This window comes from Hemitrygon akajei, chromosome 15 (assembly GCF_048418815.1).
Source record: "Hemitrygon akajei chromosome 15, sHemAka1.3, whole genome shotgun sequence".
Classification (NCBI taxonomy): domain Eukaryota; kingdom Metazoa; phylum Chordata; class Chondrichthyes; order Myliobatiformes; family Dasyatidae; genus Hemitrygon; species Hemitrygon akajei.
In genome coordinates, this window is record NC_133138.1 from 77,687,895 (window position 1) to 77,706,862 (window position 18,968).

Consider the following 18,968-nt stretch of genomic DNA (forward strand, 5'->3'; position numbering starts at 1 on the left):
CAGAGCTGTCAAAATTAATTCCTGCAGTCCCAGTGAACTCCTACAATCACTGCGCAGGAGACCCAGAACCTGAGATTGTTTCACAGCCACAGGTCTCACCTGCCAAGCAGAGTGATTCATCTTGTCAGGAAAGATGTTCTAATTCAAGAGTAAGAAATCTTCCATGGTGATTAAGTTTTAAAGCTTGAATAGAACAATTCAGAATTTACTGTGCAGTAGATGACTATACTCTATATTAAGTGTATTTTATAATATGCTCCCTTTCTCTCTCTTTTTATAGCATTGCATGGACAGTTGTCTGGGTTACAGAGAATGGTGTGATAAACAAAAAAAAACATGAAGTGAGCATCAGTTCTATGGATGAAAAAGCCTTATTAATGAGAGAAGTCAAAGAAGAATGGCCAGACTTGTTCGAGCTGGCAGGAAAGCAAGGGTAGCTCAAATAACTACGTGTTAAAACATTGGTGTGCAGAAGAGCATCTCTTAAAGCACAACATGTTAAACCTTGAAGTGCATGGGGCCACAGGGACTATATTTTCAGTGGCCACTTTATTAGGGTCAGGAGGTACCTAATAAAATAGCCATTGTGTATTTGTTTACTTCACATCATTGAGCCAACTGTCCAAATTTGTAATCAATTCAGTGTAATCAAATCAGTCCTTGCACATTATTTTTTCAATGTATTTATTCCTTGAGATCACATCCCTGTTTGGACTTTATTTGCTCTTTCAATTCCGGTAGATAGGGTGGACAATTGATAAATAGTACATTCAGTCCTGTGCAAAAGTCTAGGGCACATCTATATAGCTAGGGTACCTAAGACTTTTGCACAGTTCTGTAGTAATTTTACCTATTGCACTGTACTGTTGCCACACCAAAAAAAAAGCAAATTTCATGACATATGTAAGTGATGATGAACCTGATTCTGATATGGGTCACTATTGTGGACTGGGAGTGGGAAGGGGGCAGAGAAAGGGGAATCATGGTTGGGAAAAGTGGAAGGGAAAGAGGAGGGAGAAGGAAGACCTATGCATTCTATATGGAGTTGGAGTTTATAGTTAAGCAGGGAGGAGTGTTGTGTATTTAAAATTTCAGTAATATTTGAATAATATTGTAAATGTATTGTTTGATTAAGCCTTCTTTGTTGTTTACATAATTTGTTACGGGTTGTATGTAAAAGTATGTGAATGGCATACGTTATTATGCCGCCATGCCATATGTAATGTCTCACTAAACTGTAAAACTAAGAATGTGCATGAGTTAGCTCCATGTTTTTCTTTCAATTATTTTTATGTTTTGGAGTTAAAACATGACAGTAGCAATGCTGGACTACAGCCTGTAGTTAGTTCTCTTGCTGTGAGATGTGTGTGTAGATTTTGTTTCTTGTATCAAACATTTATAGTGAGGGAAAACAGGTCCCCTTGGTGAACAATGAGCTTGGTGGTTGTAATTTTGGAAGCTGGCATAAGGATAATTTGATTACCAAGGTGACGGCTGGCCTGTAATCCAGCTCAAATTTCAGGAACTCTTGTTGACTTTGAGTGCATCAAAGTAAAGAGGCTGGTTTCATTTAACCATATCATGAATTTGGAAAGTAGTGCTCACATTTTCATTTTGACTGTGGCCTTGTGTGAGTTGGTGGTTGAATTTTGCTGTTTTTCTCATGGTGCTTCAAAGCGCACCTTCTCGAGGTGCCCTACCTTCTGACAGAAATGGCAGACTGCATTTTGAGATTGCAGTCGGACCATTTGGCATGACTTACCCCACTTTCTCCGTGATAGCTTACATGATCACTGTAGGCTGTGGGTCTCCACTGGAACATATTGACATTTTCAGGAGGGGTATGAATTGGTGTAGGGCCTCTTTTGACTGCCTCCTTGTAGGGAGCTGTGAAGTATCTCTCTCTCTCTCTCTCTCTCTCTCTCTCTCTCTCTCTCTCTCTCTCTCTCTCTCTCTCTCTCTCTCTCTCTCTCTCTCTCTCTCTCCCCCCCCCCCCCCCCTCTCCCCCTCTCCCCCTCTCCCTGATGTGTTTTTGGTTGCTCCTCTCTTCGTTGCTATTTTGGGCGATTTCATCTGCAGGGTGGCCTACAGATAACAAACGTTGAGCCCTGATTCTTTTGATTTTGTGTTTTATATTCTGTTTTTCACTCTTTTTTTGTTGTCATTTGTGTGAATTGGTTTTTTTTTGCATGTGGGGTGGTAAGGTTGATGTTTTTCTTTGAACGTGTTCCATAGTTTTCCTTGTTTCATGAGTGTCTGTGGGGAAGGTGAATCTCCGGGTTCATACATACATACATACTTCAATAATAAATGCACCTTGAATCTTAATGAACTCATCTGTATGCATAATATGTAAGATGAGCCTTTACCTGTAACTCAGCGTGTCAATAGTAAACCGATTCCAATTGCGCTTGTAATAAATGTCCTTGAGAGTGAGAGAAGCTGGTGATTAGAGAACAGCAAGGGCTGAGAGGGCATCTAGGAATTAAAAGGATGGACTAGGTTGAAGAGTTGAGGAGGAGATAGAGTGAGATGATAGGGATGGGAGGAATAGGGATCAAATGGGGAGACTGTGGGAGTCAGTGAGAGAAAGAGGCCAGTGTTAGGGGCAGTGAAGGATGAGATTGACAAATGATCAGCTGGAGGAACTTAATGAGTTCAGTAACAGCTGGGTTGGGTTAGGGGGAGGAATTGTCAATAGCTTAGGTCCAGTTTGCATCAGGACACTGAAGGATCTGATTATGTTGGAGTGAGATGAGAGGGAAAAGAAGGGAGCTGAGGAAAAGAATGGGTTCTGGATCATTGGGATCTCTTCTGGGCAAGTATGACCGGTTGAAAAGGGATGAGTTACACTTGAACCTGAGGGGGACAAATATCCTTGTAGGCTGGTTTGTTAGAGCTGTTCAGGAGGGATTAAACTAGTAGTCAGGGGGATGGGAACCAGAGTGATAGGACTGAGGATGGAATAGTTGGCTTACAAGCAGTGGAGGTGTGTCACTGTGTTCGGATATGGTCCAAGAGGGGAGCAAGAGGCACTGAAGTGGGTTGATAGTTCACAGACTTTAATTTGAACAGAGTTAGAGGGTAAAGAAAACAATAAACACTAGGCCAAACAGGGCCGTTAACTAAAACTCTCAAATGGAAAATGAAGCCAACACTGAGGCTGAAAAGATAACTAAATATGAAATGAAACCGCTAGTCTTCAGAGTCAGTTGACTCGACAGCCCAATTTCTCAGGAAAGGTCGAATGCAAGTAGGCAGCAAAATATTGCAGTATTTTGTTCAAGTCTCAACAAGCACTACGATGAAAAGAATGGAGTTAAATACCGTCACAATGAAATAATAACTAGCTGACATGTGCACATTCATGAGTGCAGTTGCCGTATCTGCTGCTTGCCGAATCCATGGTTGTGACAGAGTAGTAATGGGTCTGCTAGTGAGGACAGGCTGAAAGGTAGGACAAAATTGAGTCAACAAGATGAGTTCCAATGTAAACGGGGGACAAAATTGAAAAAGGTGAGGAATACAGGACTGAAGGTGTTGTATTGGAACGTACACAGTATACTGAGTAAGGTAGGTGAACTTGTAGCACAGTTAGAGATTGAGACGTATGAGGTTGTGGGCGTCACTGAATCGTGGCTGAAAGAAGATTATAACTGAGAGTTTAACATCCAAGGCTTTACATTGCATTAAAAGGACAAGGAGGTAGGCAGAGGAGGTGGCATGGCTCTACTTGTAAAAAATAAAATCAAGTCCTTAGAAAGAGGTGACGTAGGATCAGAAGGTGTAGAGTCATTGTGGGTAGAGCTAAGAATCTGCAGGGGTAAAAAGACTCTGATGGGAGTTGTATACAGACCTCCAATCAGAAACCAAGATATGACTACAAGTTACAATGGGAAACAGAAAATGCATGTCAGAAAGGCAATGTTATGATAGTCATGGGGGATTTCAACATACAGATAGATTTGGAAAATTGTGTTTGTGCTGGATCCCAAGAGGGGGAATTTGTAGAATGCCGACAAGATGGCTCCTTAGAGCAGCTTGTGGTTAAGCCCACTAGTGGATCAGCTACTTTGGATTGGGTGTTGTGCAATGAACTGGAATTGATTAAAGGACTTAAAGTAAAGGAACCCTCAGGGACTAGTGATCATAATATGATAGAAGTCACTCTGCAATTTGAGGGGGAGAAGCTAAATTCATACATATCAGTATTGCAGTGGATTAAAGAGAATTACAGAGACATGAGAGAGGAGCTGGACAAAGTTGATTGGAAGGGGCATTAGCAGGGATTACAACAGAGCAGCAATGCTGGAGTCTCTGGGAGAAATTTCAGAAGGTGCAGGATAGATACATCCCAAAGAAGAAGAGGTATTCTAAGGGCAAAATAACACAGCCATGGCTGATGTGAAGTCAAAGCCGACATAAAAGGCAAAGAGAGGGCACATAATAGAGCAAAAATTAGTGTGAAATTGAGTGATTGGAAAGCTTTTAAAAACCAACAGAAGGCATCTAAAAACATTATAAAAAAGGAAAAGATGGAATATGCTAATCAATAATATTAAACAGGATACCAAAGGTTTCTTCAGATTTATAAAGAGTATAAGAGAGGTAAGGGTAGCTATCGTACCACTGGAAAATGATGCTGGAGAGGTAGTAATGGGATCCAGGAAATGGTGGATGAACTGAAAAAGTATTTTGCTTCAGTCTTCTCCGAAGTTCGAGAGTATCAGGGGACAGAAGTGAGTGAGGTTGCCGTTACTAGGGAGCAGGTACTTGGGAAATGAAAGGTCTAAAGGTAGATAAATTACCTGGATCAGTGTGGTGAACTACATATACCTGTCTGGACATGCCCCCCCGCTGACTGCTCCTGTGGCTCCTCCCACAGACCCCGGTATAAAGGCAATTGGAGCCACAGACCCTTCCTCAGTCTCCAGGATGTTGTGTGGTGGTCACTTGCTGCTTGTGCTTTCTTCCAGCCAATAAAAGCCTACCTTAACCCACGTCTCAGAATTATTGATGGTGCATCAATTTTATTGGCTGGAAGTTTTAAAACATGGAAAGCATTTTATGTCCGGAAAAATTGGATATTGACCCTCAAGACTCAGAAGCAGCTCTTGCCTTTGAACTCTGGCTTGCATGCTTCCAATCATACTTGGAACAGATTCCCGTGACTGAGCCTGCTATTATGCACAGAATCCTCCTTTCGAGGGTCAACCCCAAAGTTTACTCACTTATCAGGGACCTGCCGACCTACCAAGGGGCACTGGACGCCCTCAAAAGACAGTACCTGCGGCCGGTGAACACTGTCTACGCAAGACATCGCTTGGCGACGCGGCGGCAGCGAACCGGCGAGTTGAGCGGCGAGTTTCTCCGAGCCCTACAGACACTCGTGCGGGCCTGCGACTGCAAGCGACTGACAGCGGAACAACATGTGGACCTCCTGGTACGAGACACCTTCGTTACGGGGATCAGGTCAGTGTACGTGCACCAGTAGCTTCTGGAAAATGCCGATCTTACCTTACGCTCGGTGATCGAGACGGCCGACATGCTGGAGGCTGCTCTACACAACGCTGACGCTGTCCAGCCGCGCGATCCCCCGCCACCTGCGAGCGAATCCACCACCGCTGCTGGCACTCGCGAGTCCGTGAACTCCCCGAACCTGACCACAGCTGCTGCCAGTCGCAAGCCCGTGCAGTGTTACTTCTGCAGACTCAAAAAGCACCCCTGAAAAAGCTGCCCGGCCCGAGAAGCGACCTGCTCCAGCTGCGGGAAGAAGGGCCATTTCGCCAAGGTCTGTAAGTCTAAACCACGAGCGGGGTCGGGCAGCGCTGCATGTGAGGCATGGGGGCCGCCATCTTGCCTGCCCGCCTCGTGCGAGGCATGGGGCGGCCATCTTTGTTGACACCACCTCGCCCTGCCTCCGACCCACGGGTGCTTACCGGGCACCAAGACGGCGATTCAACTCTGGCCTCCGTAACCCTTGACCAAAGCGCCCCACACCAGCTTGCAAGGTCAATGATGGACATCCTGGTGGAGGGGCACAGGACTAGCTGCCTGTTTGACACGGGCAGCACTGAGAGTTTTATTCACCCGGACACAGTGCAACGCTGCGGACTCGTGACACGGCCGGTAAGCCAGAGGGTCACCATGGCTTCTGGGTCTCATCCCACAGACATCCGGGGGGGGGGGGGGTTGTGTAGCGACATTGGTGGTGCAGGCCACAGAATATCGGGACTTTACGCTACTGGTCATGCCTCAACTGTGTGCGCCTGTGCTATTGGGGCTGGACTTCCAGAGCCACCTAAAAAGTGTGACTATGGCATATGATGGGCCCCTCCCACCACTCACTGTCAGGAACCCTCAGTTTTGTGGGACTTCGTCATATACCCCGCTACTGACCACACACCCTACACATCCCACCCAGCACCATGCCGACAGCTGCACTACTGACACCACTTGCAGCCTTTCCACCCTCAAGATCCCTCCCCCACCGCTGTTCACCAACCTGACCCCCGACTGTAAACCTGTGGCAACTAAAAGCAGGAGGTACAGCGCGGGGGACAGAGCCTTCATTCAGTCGGAGGTGCAGCGGCTCCTCAGGGAGGGGATCATTGAGCCAAGCACAAGTCCTTGAAGGGCCCAGGTCGTTGTTGTTCGGACCGGGCAGAAAAATAGGATAGTTGTGGACTATAGTCAGACCATCAATAGGTACACGCAGCTTGACGTGTACCCCCTACCCCGCATCGCGGATATGGTCAACCAGATAGCTCAGTACAAGGTGTACTCGACAATAGACCTGAAATCTGCTTACCATCATCTCCCCATCCGCCCAGAGGACCGCCCCTACACCGCCTTCGAGGCGGGCGGCAGGCTCTGTCACTTCCTGCGCGTCCCCTTCGGTGTCACGAATGGCGTCTCTGTCTTCCAGAGGGAAATGGACCGGATGGTGGACCAGTGCCAACTGAAGGCCACATTTCCCTACCTGGATAACATCACCATCTGTGGTCATGACTGGCCGGATCACAACACCAACCTCCAATGATTTTTCCAAGTGGCCAAAGCCCTGAACCTTACTTATAACAGGGACAAGTGTGTGTTTGGAACCACCCAACTCGCTATCCTTGGATATGTCGTGGAGAACGGGTTAATTGGCCCTGATCTCGACCGTATGCACCCCCTTTTAGAACTCCCTCTTCCCACCACTCTCAGAGCCCTCAGACGGTGCCTGGGCTTCTTTTCCTATTACGCCCAATGGGTCCCTCATTACGCAGACAAGGCCCGCCCCCTGGTCAAGTCTACCACATTTCCCCTCTCTGCTGAGGCCCGTGCGGCCTTCAGCCGCATTAAAGGGGACATTGACAAAGCAACGATGCATACGGTGGACGAGACAATTCCCTTCCAAGTAGAGAGTGACGCCTCCGACTTCATGCTGGCTGCTACCCTCAATCAGGCAGGCAAGCCAGTAGCATTCTTCTCTCGTACCCTTCAAGGCCCTGAAATTCGGCACTCCACAGTGGAGAAAGAAGCCCAGGCCATAGTGGAAGCTATTAGGCACTGGAGGCACTATCTTGCCGGCAAAAGGTTCACCTTGCTGACTGACCAGCGCTCAGTTGTGTTCATGTTCAGCAACCAACAGCGGGGCAAAATCAAAAATGATAAAATTTTGCGGTGGAGAATCGAACTCTCCACCTACAACTATGATATCCTGTACCGGCCTGGAAGGCTCAATGAGCCCCCTGATGCCCTATCCCGGGGAGCGTGTGCCAGCGCGCAGCTCGACCAGCTATACGCCCTCCATGCAGATCTTTGCCACCCGGGGGTCACCCGATTTTACCATTTCATGAAAGCCTGGAACCTGCCGTACTCCCTTGAGGACATCAGGATGATGACCAGGGACTGCCAAGTCTGCGCTGAGTGCAAACCGCACTTCTACCATCCTGAAAAGGCGCAACTTATCAAGGTCACCCGCCCCTTTGAGCGACTGAATGTTGACTTTAAGGGCCCCCTTCCCTCCACCGACTGCAATGCCTACTTTCTCAACATTATCGATGAGTACTCACGGTTCCCTTTTGCCATCCCCTGCCCCGATACCACTGCCACGTCCGTCATAAAAGCCCTGCACCAGCTCTTCACTCTGTTCGGATATCCCTGCTATATCCACAGTGATAGAGGGTCCTCCTTTATGAGTGACGAGTTGCGCCAGTACCTGCTGGCTAGGGGTATTGCTACTAGTCGGACCACGAGCTATAATCCCCGGGGAAATGGACAGGTGGAGAGGGAGAATGCCACAGTGTGGAAGGCCACACTTTTAGCCCTTAAGTCAAAAGGGTTGCCGGTCTCTCGATGGCAGGAGGTCCTCCCTGAGGCACTCCACTCTATCCGCTCCCTGTTATGTACGTCCACCAATGCCACCCCTCATGAGCGCCTATTCTCTTTTCCCAGGGAGTCTGTCACTGGGACCACCCTACCAGCTTGGCTGACGTCCCCAGGGCCAGTGCTGCTCCGGAAACATGTGAGGAGCAATAAATACTCCCCGCTTGTCGAGAGGGTTCACCTTCTACATGCGAACCCCCAGTATGCCTACGTGGTCTTACCTGATGGGCGGGAGGACACGGTCTCCGTCCACGACGTGGCGCCCGCGGGAGCAACAGACCACTACCCCGAACACTCCACGGTAACTATGAACCCTGTACCTGAGGTGACACTGCGCACACCAAGCCCTACACAGACTCCTCACGACACTTATATACCGGGCGTCTCGCACGCGCATATACCAGGAGCCTTGCACATGCATGAGAGATCACTGACGCCTAATGGGCTGACACCTCCAGTCAGGCCGGAACCAGCACAACCACCGTCTCCGGTGCAATCACCACCGGCACCTGTGCAATCACAGCCGGTGCTACGTAGATTGCAGCGACAGATTCGGCCACCTGATAGACTTAACCTGTAAATATACTTGCAAGAAACTTCGCCCCATGGGGACTCTCTTTTAAAACAAAGGGGGGGGGGTGAATGTGGTGAACTACCTATACCTGTCTGGACACGCCCCCCCCGCTGACTGCTCCTGTGGCTCCTCCCACAGACCCCGGTATAAAGGCGATTGGAGCCACAGACCCTTCCTCAGTCTCCAGGATGTTGTGTGGTGGTCACTTGCTGCTTGTGCTTTCTTCCAGCCAATAAAAGCCTACCTTAACCCACGTCTCAGAGTTATTGATGGTGCATCAATCAGGTGGTCTACATCCGAGGTGGCTGAAAGAGGTGGCTGAAGAGAGTGTGGAGGCATTAGTAATGACCTTTCAAGAACCAATAGGTTCTGGCATGCTTCCTGAAGACTGCAGAATTGTAAATGTCACTCCACTCTTCAAGAAGGGAGAGAGGCAGAAGAAAGGAAATTACAGGCCAGTTAGTCTGACCTCAGTGGTTGGGAAGATGTTGGAGTCGGTTGTTAATGATGTGGTTTTTGGGTACTTGGAGGCACATGATAAAATAGGCTGTAGTCAGCATGGTTTCCTCAAGGGAAAATCTTGCTTGACAAATCTTTTGGAATTCTTTGACGGAATAACAAGCAGAATATACAAAGGAAAATCTGTTGATGTTGTGTACTTGGATTTTCAGAAGGCCTTTGACAAGGTGCCACACATGAGACAGCTTAACAAGCTATGAGCCCATAGTATGACGGGAAAGATATTAGCACAGATAGAGCAATGGCTGATTGGCAGGAGGCAAAGAGGGGAAGAAAGGGAGCCATCTTTTGGTTGATTGCCACTGACTAGTGATGTTTCACAGGGATTTGTGTTGGGACAGCTTCTTATATCGCAATGATCTTGATGATGGAATTGATGGCTTTGTGACCAAGTTTGTGGATGATATGAAAATAGATGTGGCAGATGGAATACAGTGTTGGGAAGTATATGGTCATGCACTTTGGTAGAAGAAATCAAAGCATAGAGAAAATTCAAAAATCTGCTACTAAGGGACTTGGGAGTCCTTGTGGAAGTTTTCCTAAAGGTTAATTTGCAGGTTGAATCATTGATGCTGAATGAAAATGCAATCTAAGCATTCATTTTGAAGTGACTAGAATGTAAAAACATGGATGTAATGTTGATGCTCTATAAGGCGCTGGTGAGGCCTCTCTTTTAGTATTATGAGCAGTTTGGGGCCCTTTATCCAAGAAAGGATGTGTTGACTTTGGAGACAGTTTGAAGGAGGTTCACGGAATGATTCCAGGATTGAAAGGCTTATCATATAAGGAGTGTTTGATGGCTCTGGGCCTGTACTCACTGAAATTTAGAAGAATAAGGGGTGACTTCATTGAAACCTATCAAATGATAGATGGCTTAAATAGAGTAGATGTGGAGAGGATGTTTCCCATAGTGAGGGAGTCTATGACCAGAGGACACAGATAGAGTGGATGTGGAGAGGATGTTTCCTATAGTGGGGGAGTCTATGACCAGAGGACACAGATAGAGTGGATGTGGAGAGGATGTTTCCCATAGTGAGGGAGTCTATGACCAGAGGACACAGATAGAGTGGATGTGGAGAGGATGTTTCCCATAGTGAGGGAGTCTATGACCAGAGGACACAGATAGAGTGGATGTGGAGAGGATGTTTCCTATAGTGGGGGAGTCTATGACCAGAGGACACAGATAGAGTGGATGTGGAGAGGATGTTTCCCATAGTGAGGGAGTCTATGACCAGAGGACACAGATAGAGTGGATGTGGAGAGGATGTTTCCCATAGTGAGGGAGTCTATGACCAGAGGACACAGATAGAGTGGATGTGGAGAGGATGTTTCCCATAGTGAGGGAGTCTATGACCAGAGGACACAGATAGAGTGGATGTGGAGAGGATGTTTCCCATAGTGAGGGAGTCTATGACCAGAGGACACAGATAGAGTGGATGTGGAGAGGATGTTTCCCATAGTGAGGGAGTCTATGACCAGAGGACACAGATAGAGTGGATGTGGAGAGGATGTTTCCCATTGTGAGGGAGTCTAGGATCAGAGGCTGCAGCCTCAGAATAGGAGAATGCTCATTTAGAACAGAGATGAGGAGGAATTTCTTTAGCCAGAGAGTGGTAAATCTGTGGAATTTGTTGCCACAGACGGCTTTGGAAGACAATCATTGGGTATATTTAAAGAAGAGGATGATTGTTTCTTGGTTCGTCAGGGAATGAAGAGTTATGAGGAGAAGGCAGGAGTCTGGAGCTGAGAGGAAATACCTCAGTCATGATGAAATAGTGGAGAAGACTCCATGGGCCAAATAGCCTAATTCTGCTCCTATATGTTATGATCTTACGATTATGTCTTTGGCATTAGACTTAGACTTCACTCTGACCTGACCTTATGGTAGCTTCTTGTGTTAAAAGAAATCAAATATCAGCACCCTCTGCTCCTCAGCGGAAATGAATCACCCTCAATCTCAAGGGACTGACTAAGAATGAATGTCTCTGACATACAGAGATCTTAAAAATTGTTCAAATAGAGTTGCTAATTAAAAGTTGGAAATTATTAGGATAGAATTAAATAGAATGAATTAAGTCAGTCAAAGTACCTTTAATTACAAAAATTAATTAGAAAAAGGCAAAGACAAAATATATCCGCCTCTACAGCTTGGTACGCTTGTTCTCAGCTGATAGTAAGTCAGGCTGAAGAGAGGGATGTGACCTCCAATATGTCCCTACGTTCTGCATTGTGAAGCACATACATGGATGACAGGAAGAACTTAACTTGTGAACAGGAAGCATGAGTTGTCCATGGCACAGTCAGTATAGGGTAGGAAATTTCCAGCCCATTGATGTGTTGGGGAGAATGCCGAATGCAATATCTCTACATAGATAGCACTGGAGGATTGCATCCAGGTCTCTAGGACTGTGAGGCAGCTACGAGGCACAAATTCTACTTGCTGCACCACTGTGGCACCCCAATGATCAGTAAAGAGAGGACTTCATGCTGGAATTATAAAGTATTAATCTTTCATTTTTGGGGTTATGGAGAGGTCACCTCAAAGGTGTAGGTGGCAAGAGTATGATTTTATAAAGTTTGAATTGGATTGGTATCCTGCAGATGTTCAGGAGCAGGAACATTTTCCAAGTTCATCTACTTTGCTTGTTTTTCTACATTCGCTAACCTCCATCACATTAATAAACTAGAATTAAAACACTTGTTTTGAGATGTATGCAGTTTGCCTGGGGGAACCAGAGGATGGATAAAGAATAAGTCATGAACTAGTGGGACAAACGTAGTTTAATTCCATGAGACGTAGCAATATCCAACAGAGAGTGGAAAGGTACTACCTGAAGGGGAAGCACAGACGATACATTTAATGAGTGAACACAATTTGAAATTCAGTGCGCAGTAATGTTAAATGTATGGTGCAAAGAGAAACATAAAATTAAAATCAAAACTTGTTACATGAAAGGGCAAGGCTTCTGAATATCTGCAAAATAGCGTGCTTCCCTTTCTGTTGATACAAGGGATATGCCGTCTAATGGTTGAAGAAATCTTGGAGGGGGGGCACCCTTTGCACAAGTTTAACAACTTATAAATGCACAGCACAGCCAATAACCACCCACATATCAAATGAGAGCTGCAAGATAAAAGCAATTGAAAATGCAGCTAACAGTGTTTGAGCACCATTTTCTTATCCATCCCCTGTCCTCATTCATCAACTTTAATCGATTCCAGACAGATCACTGCAATTAACAAACCTTTATCACTCTCGCTCAGCCAGCGCTACCACTTGACCTATTCAGACTCTCTTGATTTCCAATCCATAAATTACATCCCTCTGTCCTCTCTGCTCCACCCTTCCTACTTTCTGTTAACAAAACATGTTCCTTTTGCAGTTTTTCACAGATTTGATGAAAGGTCGTTAACCTGAAGCATTAATTCTGTTTGTCTGTCTCCACAGATGTCATCTGACCTGCCGAGTGTTTTCAGCACCCTGTTTTCATAACTGAAGGATACATTGCGATTTGGAAGAATACACTGCCAAAAGGTCTGCAGGTCTGCTCCAAATTTATGTGAGAGGGAATGCAGAGCTTCACCAGGATCTTGCTGGGAGTGCATGACTTCAGCTATAGGGAGAGACTGACCAGACTCAGCTTGTTTTCCCTAGATGCTGAGGGGGTACCTGATTGATATACCTCGATAGAAGAGACATACTTAGAGTAGACAGTCAAAGTCCATTTTTTCCTGTGGTAAGAGTATCAAAAACAAGTGAGCATACGTTTAAAGAACGAGAAAGGAGCTTGAAAGAGGATCTGGGTGGCAATTTGTTTTGCACAGAGAGTGGCTCATATCTGGAACTCACTATCAGAGGAAGTAGAGTCTGTCACAATTGCTATATATTGCAGGCATTTAGACAGACAAGGGAGGATATAGTTCCACTGGGACAATTAAGATTGGTGTGGATGGACTGAAGGGATTGGCATGGAAGTTCTAGGCCCAAAGACCTGTTTCTGTGCTATATAACCATATGACCCTTTTTAGGTAAGATAATTCGGTGGCACAGTAGTACAATGAGTAGTTGCTGTCTCATAGATCCAGGGTCCCAATTCATACCAGACCACTCATGTTGTCTGTATGGAGTTTCCATCTTCTCCTTGCAACCATCTGGGTTCCTTCAATCTCCTTCAACATCTCAAAGACATGCAGCTTGGTAGGCTAATTAGCTGCAGTGAATTGTCCCTCATGTGGAGGTTTGTGGGAGAATATAAGGGTGGGCATCACTGAGCCGTGGCTGAAAGGTCATAGTTGGGAGTTCAGTATCAAAGGGTATACATAGTATCGAAAGGACAGGCAGGAATGCACAGGTGGTTGTGAGGCTGTATTGGTAAGAGATGGAATTACTGCTTTACAAAGAGGTGACACAGGGTCAGAGAATATTGAATCTTTGTAGGTGAAGTTAAGCAACTGCAAGGGTAACAAAACCATTATGGAAATCATATGTAAGCTTCCAAATAGTAGCCAAGATGTGGGGTTGAGATTGCAAAGGAAACTGGAAAGAGCATGTAACAAGGGTAATGTCACATTGTAATAGGGGACTTCAATATGCAAGGAGATTGGGAAAATTAGGTTGGTGTCAGATCGAAAGAGAGGGAATTTGTTGGATGTCTGTGAGATGGCTTTTTTGAGCAGCTTGTGCTTGAGCCTATTCGGGGAAAGGCCGTCTTAGATTGGGTGTTGTGTAATAACCCAGATCTTATTAGGGAGCGTAATGTATAGGAACCTGAGGAGGCAGTGATCATAATGTGATTGAATTCATAATGCAATTTGAGAGGGGGAAGCATAAGTCACATATATCAGTATCACAATGGAATAAAGGGAATTATAGAAGCATGAGAGAGGAGCTTGCCCAGGTAGATTGGAGGTGGATACTAGTGGGGATGATGCCAGGGCAGAAGTGTTTGAAGTTTCTGGGAGTAGTCACAAGACACAGGATAGATATGTTCCACAGAGGAAGAAGATCTCAAATTGCGGGGCTAGGCAACTGTTGCTGACAAGGGAAGTTAAGGATTGCATAAAAGCCAAGGAAAGGGCATATAAGGTAACAAAAGTGAGTGGTAAGTTGGATGATTGGGGAGCTTTTAAAATCCAACAAAAGGCAACTAAAAAGCTATAAGAAGGGAAAAAGTGAAATATGAGGGCAAACTAGCTGATAATACAAAACAGGATACTAAAAGATTTTTTCAGTTATATAAAGATTAAAAGGGAGGTGAGAGTTAATATCGGACCACTGGAAAATGATGCTGGTGAGGTAGTAATGGGGGATAAAGAAATGGCAGATGAACTTAATGGGTACTTTGCTTCAGTCTTTGCTGTGGAAGACACTAGCAGTGTGCCAACAGTCCGTGAGTGTCAGGAGCAGGAGTGAGTACCAATGCTATTACAAAGGAAAAAGTGCCAGGCAAACTGAAAGGGCTTAAGGTGGATTAGTCACCTGGGCCAGATGGACTACATCCCGGAGTCCTGAGAGAGGTTGCTGAAGAGCTCTTTCAAGAATCACTTGATTCTGGCATGGCCCGGAGGATTGTAAATGTCACTTCACTCTTTAAGAAGAGAGAAAGGATAAAGAGAGGAAATTAGCCTAACCTCAGTGGTTGGGAAAGTGTAGGAGCCCATTATTACAGTCGTCATAGTTTCTGTTAAGAGAAATCATGCCTGAAAAATCTGTTGGAGTTCTTTGAGGAAGTAACAAGCAGGGTGGAGAAAGGAGAGGCAGTGGATGTCATTTACCGTAGATGTCGGATTATAAGCCGCTACTTTTTTCCCACGCTTTGAACTGCTTTGAACACTGAGGCCTTTACTACGGTGCGGCTAATGCATGATATTTTTTCATGCCGCCAAAAACATTTTGCCTCGTAACAGTAGACCAATAAAATTGATGAGTAGTTCACAGAGGTCCAATGAAATTGTACGATAAATCAAGCGCACTTTCACAATTAAATTATTGTAAATCAGTCATTTGTACTCACCCTCATCAACATGGAAAACACTCGAAGAAAAGCATTGTGCTGCCTTTATGGCAGTTATTTAGTTTATAATATTTTCGCTTAGTAATTCATTTGTTAGTATTTTCTAGTTGAATAAAGTATCTATCTATCTATTTGTTTTCTGTACATCCCGGGATACTATGACATCACATCCGGTTTCGCTGCGTCTTGTGGGAAATACCGGTTTGCGATAAACGGGAAGGTGGGGGGGAGCACATTAGCCGAGCACATTACCCGAGCACTTAGACCCGAGCGAAAACGCTGCTTTTAAGTTAAAGGCGATCAATAACTTTTCCTGGTAGGCTGCAGTATATATTTTTTTACGTCGTTAGGAGATATTGGAATGTTGTTCGTGCACTGTTCAGTAAAAAAGTATATGCAACGTAATTTGTGTGTTACCGATACGTATGTATATTTAAAAGTAGCCGTGTTAGAGGCACGGTTCGAAAAAAAGCATTTGCAATATGTATTTGTTTATGTTACCATATGGATTTAATTAAAAGTTAAAAAAATCCTCACGTGTAATATCTTTCTGTGTAAATATCTCATATTACAACGTGGGACACCTGCGGCCTAAAATCCGGTGTGGCTTGTACAAGTACAAAATTGATTTTCTTTCTAAAATTAGAGCCAGCGGCTTTTAATCAGGTGCGCTCTGTAGTGCGAAATCTACGGTACTTGGATTTTCAGAAGGCAGTTGATAAGTTACCTCACATGACGTTGCTTAACAGGGTAAAATCCTATGGCGTTACAGAAAATATACCGGCATGGATAGTAGAATAGATGACAGGCAGGAGGCAGCGAATGGGAATAAAGGGGGCCTTTTCAGGTTGGCTGCCAGTGACTAGTGGTGTTCCTCAAAGGTCAGTATTAGGACTGCTGCTTTTCACATTGTTTGCAAATGACTTAGATAGTGGAAGTGATGGCTTTGTGACAAATTTTGTGATGATATGAATATTAGTGGAGGGGTAGGTAGTGCTGAGGAAGCAATGCAGTAGGACTTAGACAAATTGGAAGAATGTGCAAAAAAGTGACAGATGGAATACAGTGACAGGAAATGTAAGACAATTCATTTTGGTAAAAGGCACAATAGTATAGACTGTTATCTAAATGGGCAGAAAATTCAAACATCAGAGGTGCAAAGGGACTTAGGGGTCCTCTTGCAAAACTCTCAGAAGGTTAATTCACAGGTTGAGTCTGTGATAAAGAAGGCAAATGCAATGTTGCCATTTATTTCAAGGAGAATATAAAAACGGGGGGATAATGCTTAATAATAAAAGAGTCTAGTCATGCAGCACTTGGAGTATCGTTGAGAATTTTGGGCCCCATATCTCAGAAAGGATGCATTGTCATTGGAGACAGTTCAGAGGAGGTTTACAAGGATAATTTTGGGAATGAAGGGGTTAATATACAGGTGCATTTGGCAGCTTTCACTGGAATTGAGAAGAATGCATGTGGATCTCTCCCAAACCTACTGAATGTTGGAAGGACTAGATAAGATGGTTGTGGATGTGGTGGGGACCAGAACTAAAGAGCACAGCCTCGAATTTGAGAGGTGATCTTTTAGAACAGAAGTAAAGAGGAATTTTTTAGCCAAAGAGTGGTGAATAGGTGGAATGCTCTACCACAGACCACAGTTGACGTGAAGTCCGAGGGTATGTTCAAAGCAGAAGTTGATAGAATCCTGACTGGTCAGGACATCAAGGGATATGGTGAGAGGCCAGGTGTATGGGGTCGTGTGGCATCCGTGATCAGCCATGATGAAATAGTGGAGTGACTCGAAGGGTTGAATGGCCTAATTCTGCTCCTATGTCTTACGGTCTAACAGTACGGCAAAGGAACTTCAGCCCACAGTATTGTGCAGAACCAGCTATAATGTAAATAAAACCCCCCAGAACAAATCCCTCCTTTTTGTAATTTATTTTTATTGAAGTTCATCATCAAACAAACATTTCCATAAGATGTACTTCAGATACTGTACATACATATCATTTAATCATATTTGCCACATATCACATAATATTTATCTGAGGTATACACTTACAGAAAAGAGAGGAAAGAAAGAACAAGTAAAAGGAGAAAACTATGTACAAGTAGGGAGTGATTTTTTTAATACAACATATTCATTGATTTGTGAGAATAAAATCAGGTCTATGAGGTGTTATGTAGTTAAACTATTTTTTTCCAGTATGAATCAAATTGTTCCAACTTATGATTAACAGATGCTGTTATCTCCATTTTGTAAATGTCCATTGTAATTTCCATCCATGCGTTCAAGTTTGGGCTCTCCTCTCCTCCTTTTACCTTAAACAGCTGTGATGTTTCTGCTGCTGGACCGTTGAGTCATCACCCAGGTCTCCAGACGTTTCATCCCCTAACACGGAAGAACCTCAGGATGGTGGGACAGCAGAAGGTGATCAATCTTCTACCCCCAACGATCAGACTTCCAGCTACTATCGTCCCTTTACAGCTAAAGCCAACTAGATGCTGTCTTTTCTGCTTGGGCCATGGTGTTAACGGTTCTCTTCCTGGTTCTCCCTTGTATCCCTAAAGCTGCCATCATCTTCCAGCATGACACGGCAGGAAAGCTTCCTCTTGTAGGCCTTGGCATCAGGTCTCCCATGGTACTGTTAGCTCTATCACCACGAGCTTCTTTGCACACTCTGACAATTGTAGAGTGTCTGGTTGAAGTGTGGTCTCTACTATTGGTGGAAACATCAGTTTCTTTTCAAGATTGACCTTCATCTCCCAGTCCTTTGCCATGCTCAGGATACAGTCTCTGTGCCCGTTTGTTGCTGCAGCAGGTTCCCCGGTCCAGATGAAGTTGATGAAGCTTGGTTGGCTGTCCTTTTTGTGGTCCTTCTTCCCCTCTGTCTCCAAAGTGTGGGCGAGGGCTGTCAAAACCTGGTCGTGTCTCCATGTGTACCGTCCCTGGGAAAGGGCAACCTGGCATGAAGAAGGAATACGCTCTAGTTTGGCTGGTTTCCGGCACAGATGGCACGTTGGGTCTTCTGTTATACTCCAGTTCCGCAGGTTTGTTGGAGTTGGTAGTACATCGTACACAGCCCTCAGTAAGAACTGGAGTTGGAAAGATATATATTTCCCTATGTTACCCCATGTTTCCCACTTTGTCCAGGTCCCTTGACTCCCCATCTCCACTGCTCACACATATCTAGCCTCCTCCTCATTCTTCCTTATCTCCTGCCATCTGTCCTTCGGGTTGACCTCCCTCCACCTGGTTGTTGACCCACATCCCAGACCTTGTCTGCCATTACACACTATTCCGACAATGTCCCTGTGGTGAAGTCGGGACTCTGCTTCTTCTACTGCCCCTGCCGTCTTCCATTTGCTCCCTGTCTGTATCCTGACTCCTGCTTCACTGACCTTGTCGTCCTTGGAGTCTTTGAGGGTCATGATGAGCCGTGCTTTCCCTGCCTTAAGTTCCTCTACAACCAAGGAGAGGGGCAACT